The 14,680-nt window shown below is 37.1% G+C and overlaps 1 long non-coding RNA gene across 1 annotated transcript in view; it reads right to left on the reverse strand.

The window, feature by feature from the left end:
* Window positions 1-341: 341 nt before the first annotated feature.
* The window catches only part of LOC125164000 (uncharacterized), a 53,948-nt gene continuing 39,609 nt past the window's right edge, over window positions 342-14,680 (reverse strand). Inside the window, exon 3 of the long non-coding RNA XR_007151610.1 lies at window positions 342-409. This is a non-coding gene — a long non-coding RNA (uncharacterized LOC125164000). The remainder of the gene's footprint in view (window positions 410-14,680) is intronic.

Genomic DNA, 14,680 nt, shown 5'->3' on the forward strand with positions numbered 1-14,680 from the left:
ACAACACAATGTCAGTACTAGAGGTCATGGAAAGAAGTTAACTGATAGAAAAATATGGAAGAAAAGAATATCTGATCTCATTTTATAGCTTTTATAGAGCATACGGAAGCCACATATCTGAAAGTGTGTGGAAAAGATTTATGTGGCATAAAGAATTACATGAATAGTATTACTAGAAAAATGTAAATGTACTCTCTATTGAAATTACTATAGCTGCTTAGCTAGTCACTTTTCTCAGACATTAACCTTCCAAAATGAATGTGAATACTTTACTCTCCTCAAGCTCTAGCCCATCTGTGTATGGTATAATCCCCGAAAAATTCAGTGGATATAAGACTTATCCTTTTCTGAGAAACTCAGGTTTTGACATTAGGTGGATGGCTCCTATTTTTTTGCAGGTCACAGAAATCTATGGGCAAAATCACCAAAGTAACTTGGTTTTAATTTGTCACCATAAGCTGTTTCCTTGAAATGTACCCTCTGTTCTTCTCTATATTAAAGATATTTAAAACAGGTATCATTTATTTCCCTGGGAGGCACAGCTTGCGCTTTACAGATCTAACAGTTATTATACTATTCTAAGTATTTGATATAATGAGTCTTTTCCTATGTGTTAACCTATGTTGAACAATTCAACCTCTTCTAGCTCAGGAATGTCATATAAATATGGTCATCTTAATGTTTCATGAGTCATATAAACCCTTACTAATTTAAAACAGACTGATAGTTGCCAATAATTCTCCTGGATATTTTCTAATCTTGATTGATATGGATGTCACTAGATCAGTCCTGCTAAGGTAATTTCACATCTCTCAACAAGAAAGAAAGATAACGAGATTCTTTTCTGAATTCAAGAAGTTAGCCCATTGGGGTTGGCTATTTGAATAGTTCTGACTCAAAGTTGTAGGAAACATGGAAACTCAGGAAAAAATTCAGTCAAGATTTCATCCGGACATAAAACAATATAAAATACTATTTATTCCTATCGTATTGGCAAAAACTAAAACTGTTATTTTAACCACTGTGTTGGAAAACCTATATAAAAATGGAAACTAAATGAATTTGAACCTGCCTCACTCCAATAACAGAGTTATTTTCAGATGAATCATAAACTGTATTAGAAAAACTAGAAACATAAAGCTCCTAAAAGCAAACATAGAAGAATATCTTTGTAACCTTGTGGTAGGCAAAAATTTCTTAGAACACACAAAAAGAACTAACTAGAAAAGAAAAAAATCGATATATTGTACTTCATCCTAATGAAAATTTCTGCTTATAAAGTCACACTGTGGAAGAAAAAATCCACAACACACATATCTGACGAAGACCTTGTACAAAATATATAAAGATTTCCTACAAATCAGTAAGAAAAAGAAAACTCAATTTTTAAAAAAATGGACAAAAGACTTGAACAAATCATTTACAGAAGATACATGAATGGCCAATACACATTACAAAAGGTGAGGTGCCTGGGTGGCTCAGCCAGTTAAGCAGCTGATTCTTGTTTTTGCCTCTGTTCACAATCTCATGCTTTGTGAGATCAAGCCACTGACAGTACAGAGCCTGTTTGGAATTGTCTCTCTCCCTCCCTCTCTCTGCCCCTCCCCTGAGTACACACACTTTCTCTCTCTCAAAATAAAAAATTAACATTAAAAAATGTATATATACAAAGGAGCTCAACATTATTAATGAAAAGGAAAATACAAATTTACATTTCCACAGCTACTAGAATGGCTAATATCTACAAAACTGACAATACGAAATATTTGCCAAGATGAGAAGCATCCAGAACTCTCATGAATGCTGATTGGAACATAAGGTTGTATGGCCATTTTTGAGAGTTACATGTCAGTTTCTTCAAAGGTTAAATATGCTTCTACCTGGGGTGCCTGGCCAGCTCAGTCAGTTCAGCGTCTGACTCTTGATTTCGGCTCAGGTGATGATCTCACAGTTGTGGGACTGAGCCCTGCGTTGGGCTCTGCACTGAGCACGGAGCCTGATTAAGATTCTCTCCCTTTCCCCCTCCATGGCTTGTGCATGCTCACGCACGCTCTCTCTCTCTCTCAAAAAAAAAAAAAAAAAAAAAAAAGCTTCTACCCTATGACTCAACAATCCTCCTCTTAGGTATTTCCAAGAGAAAGTCAATGAAAAACATATGTCCACAAAAAGTCATATTCAGAGCCCCAAACTGGAAATAACACAAATATTTATCAACAGGAGAATAATTTTTTAAATGAAGTAACTTCATACAACTGACCACTACTGATACTTGCAATATTTGATATTGAATCTCAAAAATGAAAGCAAAGAAGCTAGAAACAAAAGAATACCTACTGTATGATTTTATCTACATGAAACCCAACAATAGGCAAAATTAGAAATCAAAACAACACCTGCTACCGTAGGGCAGAGATTAGGGAAAGGGGTCAAATATACCTTTCCGAGTAAAGGAAAGATTCTATAATTTTTTGTGTGTGCCAGTTACCTAGGTGTACACAATAGTTAAACCTTAAGGAACTGAACACTTAAAACCTATGGATTTATTATATGCAAATTACACCTAAAAAACATTTTTACAAATTCAATAGCAATCTACATATATTCCTAGTGGTATGGTAAATTAGTGCAGAAATACTGGCACTTGGTAATTAACCTTAAAAACCTTAAAATGTGAAAGGCCTTTGACCAAGTAGTTCTATTTACAGGAATTTATTTTAGGGAAGCAAATCAAAGACCTCTGTATATACATACAAAGACTTATGTATATATATACATACATACATACATACATGTGTATATACGTGTGTGTGTGTGTCTGTATAGAGAGAGAGCATTAGATTTTTTATTCCAGTATTATTTATAACTTAGAAAAACTGGAACAACCTAAATGCCCAATGGTAGCTTAGTTAAATAAATAATGATGTATCTGTACCTTGAATATTGTGTATCCATTAAAATATTTAATGGTAGCCTCTGCAATCAGAAAACACAAAGAAATAAAAGGCATGCAAACAGGCCAGGAGGAGGTCAAACTTTCACTCTTCACAGATGACATGATACTCTATATGGAAAACCCAAAAGATTCCACCAAAAAAATGCTAAAACTGATTCATGAATTCAGCAAAGTTACAGGATATAAAATCAATGCACAGAAATCGGTTGCATTCATATTCACCCACAATGAAGCAACAGAAAGAGAAATCAAGGAATCGATCCCATTGACAATTGCACAAAAAATCATAAAATACTTAGGAATAAATCTAACCAAAGAGGTGAAAAATCTATACACTGAAAACTATAGAAAGCTTATGAAAAAACTTGAAGACACAAAAACATGGAAAAAGATTCCATGCTCCTGGATAGGAAGAACAAATATTGGTAAAATGTCGATACTACCCAAAACAATCTACATATTCAATGCAATCCCTATCAAAGTAACACCAGCATTCTTCACAGAACTAGAACAAATAATCCTAACATTTGTATGGAACTAGAAAAGACCCCGAATAGCCAAAGCAATCTTGAAAAAGAAAACCAAAGCAGGAGGCATCACAATCCTGGACTTCAAGCTATACTACAAAGCTGTAATCATCAAGACAGTCTGGTACCGACACAAGAACAGACACTCAGATCAATGGAACAGAATAGAGAACCCAGAAATGGACCCACAAACATATAGCCAACTAATCTTTGACAAAGTAGGAAACAATATCCAATGGAATAAAGACAGTCTCTTCAGCAAGTGATGCTGGGAAAACTGGACAGCAACATGCAGAAGAATGAACCTGGACCACTTTCTTACACCATAAACAAAAATAAACTCAAAATGTATGAAAGACCTAAATGTAAGACAGGAAATCATCAAAATCCTCAAGGAGAAAGCAGGCAAAAACCTCTTTGACCTTGGCCGCAGCAACTTCTTACTCAACACGTCTCCGGAGGCAAGGGAAACAAAAGCAAAAATGAACTACTGGGACCTCATTAAAATAAAAAGCTTCTGCACAGTGACGGAAACAATCAGCAAAACTAAAAGCAACCGACAGAATGGGAGAAGATATTTGCAAACAACATATCCAATAAAGGGTTAGTATCCAAAATCTATAAAGAACTTATCAAACTCAACACCCAAAAAACAAATACTCCAGTGAAGAAATGGGCAAAAGACACGAATAGACACTTCTCCAAAGAAGACATCCAGATGGCCAACCGACACATGAAAAAATGCTCAACATCACTCATCATCAGGGAAATACAAATCAAAACCACAATGAGGTACCACCTCACAGGTGTCAGAATGGGTAACATTAACAACTCAGGCAATAAGAGATGTTGGCAAGGATGCAAAGAAAGAGGGTCTCTTTTGCATTGTTGGTGGGAATGCAAGCTGGTGCGGCCACTCTGGAAAACAGTATGGAGGTTCCTCAAAAAATTAAAAATAGAACTACCCTACAACCCAGCAATTGCACTACGAGGTATTTATCGAATGGATACATGTGTGCTGTTTCGAAGGGGCACATGCACCCCCATGTTTATAGCAGCACTATCAACAATAGCCAAAGTACAGAAAGAGCCCAAATGTCCATCGATGGATGAATGGATAAAGAAGATGTGGTATGTGTATGCATGTATGTATATGTATATATATATATATATATATACACACACACATATATATATGTATATATATATATATGTATATATATATACACACACACACAATGGAGTATTACTCGACAATCAAAAAGAATGAAATCTTGCCATTTGCAACTACGTGGATGGAACTAGAAGGTATTATGCTAAGTGAAGTTAGTCAGAGAAGGACAAATACCATATGACTTCACTCATGTGAGGACTTTAAGAGACAAAACAGATGAACATAAGGGAAGGGAAACAAAAATAATATAAAAACAGGGAGGGGGACAAAACATAAGAGACTTAAATATGGAGAACAAACAGAGGGTTACTGGAGGGGTTGTGGGAGGGGGGATGAGCTAAATGGGCAAGGGGCATTAAGGAATCTATTCCTGCACTATATGCTAACTAATTTGGATGTAAATTTAAAAAACTAAAATTAAGAAAAAGTCAGTAGTCTTTATGAAAATATTTTATAAAAATCAGAAAAGGAAATCCATATATTACATTGAAAATATAGGTGTTGGTTCATTATTAACATGTTAATATAGACTTAAATACATAACAGGTATATTTTTTTCAATTATGTGTCTATTAAAGATGATGCGCAAAAAAATATATAATGGTAAATAAAAGTATTTTTCAATATGATATTAATTTTAAAAAAGAATTCTAAAAATCAGTATATACAATATGGGTATTAATTTGGCTGCTTTGACAGTAACAGTGGTTTAAACTAAATAGGCTCATTTTTCTTTTGAGGAGCTGCTTTTCAGCTCTACAAAGTAATCCAAAGATCCAGATCTTTCTATCCAGTTGTTCTACTGCCCTTGGAATCTTCTATATGATTAAAATTAGCTCAGTATCACATGTCTGCATTTCATCCCACAGAAAGGGTGAAAGAGAAAGTGAAAGGTATGCGGCTTTCTTTTAAGGATGTGAACTGTAAGCTGCACGTGCCACTTCTCCCATCCGACCAGTCAGAACATGGTCATATCATGTATCTCAATCAGCTCAGGCTGCTATACCAAAATACAACAGATTGGGTGGCTTATAAACAACAGAAATTCATTTCTGACAGTTCTGGAGAGTGAAAGTACAGGATCATAGCACCAGCATGGTTGAGTGAGAGCCCTCTTCTAGGTTGCAGAATTCACCTTGTATCCTCATATGGCAGAAGGTTTAGGTAGCTCTGTGGGATCTCTTTTATAAGCACACTAATCACATTCATGAGGGCTCCACCCTCAAGACCTAATTTTTCCTCCCAAAGGCCCTACCTACTGATAACATCACTTTCGGGGGTTAGAACTGCAACATAAATTTTGAGGGGGACGCAAACATTCAGACCGTAGCACCAAGCTACTACCAGAGAGGCTGAGAAATGCCTCTAACTGGGCCACTTACTATGTGCATATGTAAAACTGGAGAGAGGAATAGTTCTGATACTAAAAGGAAGTAAGGGAGAAGAGATGAGCTTGGATGAAAATCTGGGAGACCATACTGGAGCACTCATTTAAGCAAAGCTGCATCATCAATGTTTTTAACAGCACAGAGGATGAAAGCACTAGGAAAAACACAGATATTGACAACTCTGAATCAAAAAGCCACATGGGAGAGTCAGACTCTGAATGTAAAATGGTTTTTAGACTACTTTAACCAATTTGTTTTTCTTATTATTTTCCTTTTTAGATATGCTCTAAAGTCATCCATGATAGAAGTATATATCATAACAAATCTAAAAGAACTTTCCCAATGAGTATAGGCTTTTTAATAGAAAAGAAAAAGCAGTATAGTAGTCCTTCCTTATCTGTGGTTTTGCTTTCTGTGGTTTCAGTCAAATGCAGTTGGGACACTGATGATCCTCCTTCAATGGACCATCAGAAGGCCAATAGTAGCCTAACACTAGGTCACAGTGCCTCCTTCACTCACCTTACCTCAACTCATCATGCAGGCATTTTAGTATCTCACATCATCACAAGAAGGGGGAGTTCAGTACAATAACATATTTTGGGAGAGTGAGAAAGACCACATGCACAAAAATTTTATTACAGTATATTTTTATAATTTTTCTATTTTATTAGTTATTGTTGTTACTCTCTTGCTGTGCCTAATGTATAAATTAAACTTTATCATAGATTTATATGTATAGGAAAAAACATATACATAGGGTTTGGTATTAGCCATGGTTTCAAGAATCCACTGGGAGTCTTGAAACATATCCCCCCACAGATAAGGGGGGACTACTGTGTGCCACAATTTAACTGACAGCATTTCTTCTTTCTTAGTGGTTAAGTAAGTGATTAAAAAAAATAGTTCAAACTATAGTCAATTCTGTCTTAGATCTAATAAAATATAGTAAACTGTTAGTAATTATTTGACTTCAGTAACTATTTTACATAGCTAGGATTACAATTGGTCTTCATATCATTCTTTACATTCCTACCTATTTTCCTTTTTTTTTTTTGCAATTAACAAAATTAGACAAATAATATAAATTTTAAATAGGCCAGTGAGATATCCCGATGTACTAGGAAGTCTAAATTAAAAAAATAAAAAAGGCTTGAGTGCATTAGTCCAAATATTAAAGAGCCAGGCTTTCATATTTGAGTGTGGCTTGCCTGAGTCTTAAAGATGCAAGTAGGGAATACTTGCAGGGGCTTGGCTTTTACATGGTCTCAGTTGTATAATCAATAGATTATTTCCATTTAAAAGCTAAACATAAAAAGGGCACCTGGGTGATTCAATCTGTTGAGTGTCTGTCTCTTGATTTCGACTCAGGTCATGATCTCACAGTCCTGAAATCGAGCCCCAGATCAGGCTCTGTAGTGGGGGCATGGAGCCTGCTTAAGATTCTCTCTCTCTCTCTCTCTCTCTCTCTCTCTCTCTCTCTCTCTCTTTTCCTCTGGCTCTCTTTTGCTTTCTCTTTCTCTCAAAAAAAAAACAAAAAAAAAAGCTAAACATAAATATAACTAAAGAATATGTTGCCCTGATTGTTTTAAGAATGAGTGAATGAAAATGAAAAAAAAAAAATAAGCAAAAAAAAAAATGGATGAGTGAATGAATAAGTGGCAAGCAAACAAATCAGTTACTATATCTGTTAATTTATCTGTGAAGCTAAACCCATGGCAGTCTCTTTCTGTGCACCCTAATTTATTTCAAAATTAGCAATATACTATTTGAGTAGATACACTTCTGTAATTAGAGGCTTTTTCTCTCTGAGATTCTTACACCTATCTGGATGTCTTAATCTAGATAATGGCTCATCTTATTTAACACATGTTTTTAAAATTCATTTAAGTATAATTTTATCCTTTTTATTTTACTATTATCATATCATCTCTCAACTTATTTTCATCTTAATACATCCTTATCTCCCTACCTCATCCTCCCCTCTAGATAGTTAGCAATAATAACATTAGAACAGTTTTAATTCAAACCTATTCGAGAGTATTATTCAACAAAGAAACTATTCTATTCAGAAACAGAGTGCTAACAACCAGATTTATTTTGAATATAAAACAGAGCTTACAGAATAATTTAGTTCTTTATAATCTATGATCGCACAGCAATATCACCTGATTATTAGCTGGAAATAAGCAGGAAATCAAGTGCTATATCCAGTTTAGTATCCATTCTTATAACTTTTTATGAATCAACAATACCTGGCAGGAAAATACAAGGACGAAAGCAGTCCTTCTGTCCAACCCATTAAGGACTAATAAAAATAACCAAAACGAAAGTTCAGGTAATTTTATCTGACCCTCCTCTGGGTGTAGGGAAGCCCAGAAACTGAACTTAACTAAGGTTAATCATGGGGAACAAAGCATATTTTCCCAAAGGCTCTAGTGCATTAAACCAAACTGTGTGATCTGATGGTCAAGGTCAAAGATGGACACCAAAAGCAATCTCTGGCAGATAGCACAAGCAGGTTATCAGTCTAAATGGACTAGGCTAAATGGGAAAAACAGAAAAAAGCCCTCAATCTGAAAACCAAGGAACCCAAAAAAGGCTGACAGCATCCAACTAGAAAGTGAGAGGTAGAACAGAAAAGATTTTGAAATGCAGGGACACAATTTTAGCTCCTTTTTATAGAAAAATCACCATACCTGTGAATGAACAGAAAAGGCACTATTAAGGTCACTATATGGATATATGTGCTTTAATTTGCATATCATCTCTTTCATTGAACAGCTTCCTCCCCATGGGGCCCTTCCCTCCTTTAGTTATAAGAGTGAGCACATGACCCATTTGGCCAGTGAAGGCTCTTCATCCCTCCATTCACAATGATGGAGCCACAGGATGGACCTGTACCTGAAACCAGACCAAATCTATTAGATTTGATAAAGCAACACTGAGATTGATAATGTCTCCTATGTACTATGATAACCATGGAAGCCTGGAGCTCCAATGGCATAGAAGCTGTCTGACAATGAAACCAAAAAGCCCATCTACAGAGCAAAGGGCAACATCTAGTATATCCTGTAAGCTCCTGTACCTAGTATTGTTTGAAATCAACTCAACTCTAAAATTCACACATATATAGAAAGCATATATTGTATCTATATCCTTATTGTTTTTTTAATATGAACATGCTCTATACACTGTTTTTCACTTAACAATTCATCTTATGGAATGACCATGTTAGCACTTACAGATCTACTTTTTTATTCCTTAACAGCAGCATAAATTCAATTGTGTGGATGTAACATGCTATATTGTGCCAGTTTTCTGTTGGTCAACATTTCGATTGTTTTACAATCAGTTTTAATATCAAACTAAACAATAATGAATAACCTTAGTTGTCTTTTTGTACTTTGTGCAAGTGTATCAAGGTTTTTAGGCAGCAACTAAAAAGTTGATTCTAAAACTAACATGGAAATTCAAATGATCTAGAATAGTCAAAACAATTTTTAAAATCAATAGTGAACAATTCAAATTACATAATTTCAAGACTTAATGTAAAATTATAGTAAATGAAACAGCATACTTCTGGTATAAGATCCAGTAAATAGATCAATGTAACATAATACAGAATTCAGAATTCAGAGAAAAACCAGCTAATGTACATACAGTTAACTGGTTTTCAACAAAGATACCAAAATATCAATTCTTTTCAATAAATTGAGCTGGAACAACTAGAAAAAAATTTGGAAAATATAAACCTTGACCTCCACCTCACATCATACAAAAAAATTAATTTGAGATGGATCACAGACCTAAACGTATATGCTTCCAGAAGAAAATTCAGGAGACAATCTTTACAACTTTAGGCAAAAGTCCTGAATAGATGCTTCACTGAATCACTGAATATGTGACTGGCCAATAAGCACATGACAAGTGCTCAACATCACTAGTCAGCAGAGAAATACAAATTAAAACTACAGTTAGATATCACTTCACGCCTGGGAGAACAGCTTAGATTTTAAATTCTGACAACACCAAATACTGGCCAAGAAATGGAGCAGCACACATCAAACAACACACCTGCCAGTGAAAGTATCAAGTGGCACGATCACTTTGTAAAACCATTTAGCAGTTTATTGTACAATTAAACATACACTTACCCTATGACCCAGCAATTTCACTATTTACCCAAGAGAAACGAAAACATATGACCACAAGTCTTGCACAAAAAATGTTCATAACAACTTTATTCATGGTAGTCAAAAAATGACCAAAATATCATCATAAGGAAAATAAATTCTAGTGCATTCAAAAAATGAAACTGTACTCAGCAATAAAGGGACAGAGAATATAAGAATAAAATGGAGTAAATGTTAATACAATAACAACATGAATGAGTTTTCAAAATTATATTGAATGAAAGAAGCCATACTGTAGAATTCTATTTATATGAAGTACAAGAACAAGCAAAACTAATCTACAGTGATAGAAAAATCTGAAATAGCCTTATGGAGGTGAGGGTTGACTAGAATGGAACATGAGAACTTTCTAGGGGATGCCAATGTTCTTGATTGGGAACTTGGTAATATGGATATATACTGTTCTCAAAACTCATCAAATTGTACACTTAACATTTGTGTATTTCTATGTATGTAAATTTGCCCTCAATAAAAAACATTTTTATTGCAGTTTTAAAGATATAGTATATATACAATGGAATAGTACTCAGCAATGAAAAACAATGAAATCTTGACATTTGCAACAATGTGGATGAAACTGAAGGGTATTATGCTAAGTGAAATAAGTCATTCAGAGAAAGACAGATATCATGTTTTCACTCATATGTGGAAGTTGAGAAACTTAACAGAAGACCATGGGGGAAAGGAAAGAAAAAAATATATATAGTTACAAACAGAGGGGAAGGCAAACTATAAGAAACTTTTAAATACAGAGAACAGAGACTTTCGGCAAGATGGCGGCTTAGGAGGACGCTGGGCTCACCACACGTCCTGCTGATCACTTAGATTCCATCTACACCTGCCTAAATAACCCAGAAAACAACAGAGGATTAGCAGAACGGAGTCGCCGGAGCCAAACGCAGACGAGAGGCCCGCGGAAGAGGGTAGGAAGGGCGGCGAGATGGTGCGCGCTCCACGGACTGGTGGGAGGGAGCCGGGGCGGAGGGGCGGCTCGCCGGCCAAGCAGAGCCCCCGAGTCTGGCTGGCAAAAGCGGAGGGGCCTGACGGACTGTGTTCCCACAACAAGCGCGACTTAGCCTCTGGGAGGTCATAAGTTAACAGCTCTGCTCGGAAAGCGGGAAGGCTGGAGGACAAAGGGAGGGAGAGCTGCTGAGCCCCCTGACAACAGAGCTCAGTTTGGTGGGGAACAAAGGTGCACGCCAGCGCCATCTCCCCTGCCCATCCCCCAGCCAAAATCCCAAAGAGAACCAGTTCCTGCCAGGGAACTTGCTCGTTCCGCGCAAACACCCACCCTGCGCTTCTGCGGAGCCAAACCTCCGGCAGCGGATCTGACTCCCTCCCGCTGCCACAGGGCCCCTCCTGAAGTGGATCACCTAAGGAGAAGCGATCTAAGCCTGCCCCTCCTGCCCCCGTGCACCTTGCCTACCCACCCCAGCTAATACGCCAGATCCCCAGCATCACAAGCCTGGCAGGGTGCAAGTAGCCCAGACGAGCCACACCACCCCACAGTGAATCCTGCCCCTAGGAGAGGGGAAGAGAAGGCACACACCAGTCTGACTGTGGCCCCAGCGGTGGGCTGGAGGCAGACATCAGGTCTGACTGCGGCCCCGCCCACCAACTCCAGTTATACACCACAGCACAGGGGAAGTGCCCTGCAGGTCCTCACCACGCCAGGGACTATCCAAAATGACCAAGCGGAAGAATTCCCCTCAGAAGAATCTCCAGGAAATAACAACAGCTAATAAGCTGATCAAAAAGGATTTAAATAATATAACAGAAAGTGAATTTAGAATAATAGTCATAAAATTAATCGCTGGGCTTGAAAACAATATAGAGGACAGCAGAGAATCTCTTGCTACAGAGATCAAGGGACTAAGGAACAGTCACGAGGAGCTGAAAAACGCTTTAAATGAAATGCAAAACAAAATGAAACCACCACGGCTCGGATTGAAGAGGCAAAGGAGAGAATAGGTGAACTAGAAGATAAAGTTATGGAAAAAGAGGAAGCTGAGAAAAAGAGATAAAAAAAATCCAGGAGTATGAGGGGAAAATTAGAGAACTAAGTGATACACTAAAAAGAAATAATATACGCATAATTGGTATCCCAGAGGAGGAAGAGAGAGGGAAAGGTGCTGAAGGGGTACTTGAAGAAATCATAGCTGAGAACTTCCCTGAACTGGGGAAGGAAAAGGGCATTGAATACCAAGAGGCACAGAGAACTCCCTTCAGACGTAACTTGAATCGATCTTCTGCACGACATATCATGGTGAAACTGGCAAAATACAAGGATAAAGAGAAAATTCTGAAAGCAGCAAGGGGTAAACGTGCCCTCACATATAAAGGGAGACCTATAAGACTCGTGACTGATCTCTCTTTTGAAACTTGGCAGGCCAGAAAGAATTGGCACGAGATTTTCAGGGTGCTAGACAGAAAAAATATGCAGCCGAGAATCCTTTATCCAGCAAGTCTGTCATTTAGAATAGAAGGAGAGATAAAGGTCTTCCCAAACAAACAAAAACTGAAGGAATTTGTCACCACTAAACCAGCCCTACAAGAGATCCTAAGGGGGACCCTGTGAGACAAAGTCCCAGAGACATCACTACAAGCATAAAACATACAGACATCACAATGACTCTAAACCCGTATCTTTCTATAATAACACTGAATGTAAATGGATTAAATGCACCAACCAAAAGACATAGGGTATCAGAATGGATAAAAAAACAAGACCCATCTATTTGCTGTCTACAAGAGACTCATTTTAGACCTGAGGACACCTTTAGATTGAGAGTGAGGGGATGGAGAACTATTTATCATGCGACTGGAAGCCAAAAAAAAGCTGGAGTAGCCATACTTATATCAGACAAACTAGACTTTAAATTAAAGGCTGTAACAAGAGATGAAGAAGGACATTATATAATAGTTACAGGGTCTATCCATCAGGAAGAGGTAACAATTATAAATGTCTATGCGCCGAACACCGGAGCCCCCAAATATATAAAACAATTACTCATAAACATAAGCAACCTTATTGATAAGAATGTGGTAATTGCAGGGTACTTTAACACCCCACTTACAGAAATGGATAGATCATCTAGACACACGGTCAATAAAGAAACAAGGGCCCTGAATGACACATTGGATCAGATGGACTTGACAGATATATTTAGAACTCTGCATCCCAAAGCAACAGAATATACTTTCTTCTCGAGTGCACATGGAACATTCTCCAAGATAGATCATATACTGGGTCACAAAACAGCCCTTCATAAGTTTACAAGAATTGAAATTATACCATGCTTACTTTCAGACCACAATGCTATGAAGCTTGAAATCAACCACAGAAAAAAGTCTGGAAAACCTCCAAAAGCATGGAGGTTAAAGAACACCCTACTAACGAATGAGTGGGTCAACCAGGCAATTAGAGAAGAAATTAAAAAATATATGGAAACAAACGAAAATGAAAATACAACAATCCAAACGCTTTGGGACGCAGCGAAGGCAGTCCTGAGAGGAAAATACATTGCCATCCAGTCCTATCTCAAGAAACAAGAAAAATCCCAAATACAAACTCTAACAGCACACCTAAAGGAACTAGAAGCAGAACAGCAAAGGCAGCCTAAACCTAGCAGAAGAAGAGAAATAATAAAGATCAGAGCAGAAATAAACAATATAGAATCTAAAAAAACTGTAGAGCAGATCAATGAAACCAAGAGTTGGTTTTTTGAAAAAATAAACAAAATTGACAAACCTCTAGCCAGGCTTCTCAAAAAGAAAAGGGAGATGACCCAAATAGATAAAATCATGAATGAAAATGGAATTATTACAACCAATCCCTCAGAGATACAAGCAATTATCAGGGAATACTATGAAAAATTATATGCCAACAAACTGGACAACCTGGAAGAAATGGACAAATTCCTGAACACCCACACGCTTCCAAAACTCAATCAGGAGGAAATAGAAAGCTTGAACAGACCCATAACCAGCGAAGAAATTGAATCGGTTATCAAAAATCTCCCAACTAATAAGAGTCCAGGACCAGATGGCTTCCCAGGGGAGTTCTACCAGACGTTTAAAGCAGAGATAATACCTATCCTTCTCAAGCTATTCCAAGAAATAGAAAGGGAAGGAAAACTTCCAGACTCATTCTATGAAGCCAGTATTACTTTGATTCCTAAACCAGACAGAGACCCAGTAAGAAAAGAGAACTACAGGCCAATATCCCTGATGAATATGGATGCAAAAATTCTCAATAAGATACTAGCAAATCGAATTCAACCGCATATAAAAAGAATTATTCACCATGATCAAGTGGGATTCATTCCTGGGATGCAGGGCTGGTTCAACATTCGCAAATCAATCAACGTGATACATCACATTAACAAAAAAAAAGAGAAGAACCATATGATCCTGTCAATCGATGCAGAAAAGGCCTTCGACAA

The sequence above is a fragment of the Prionailurus viverrinus genome, chromosome B1 (genome assembly GCF_022837055.1).
Source record: "Prionailurus viverrinus isolate Anna chromosome B1, UM_Priviv_1.0, whole genome shotgun sequence".
NCBI classification, from domain to species: domain Eukaryota; kingdom Metazoa; phylum Chordata; class Mammalia; order Carnivora; family Felidae; genus Prionailurus; species Prionailurus viverrinus.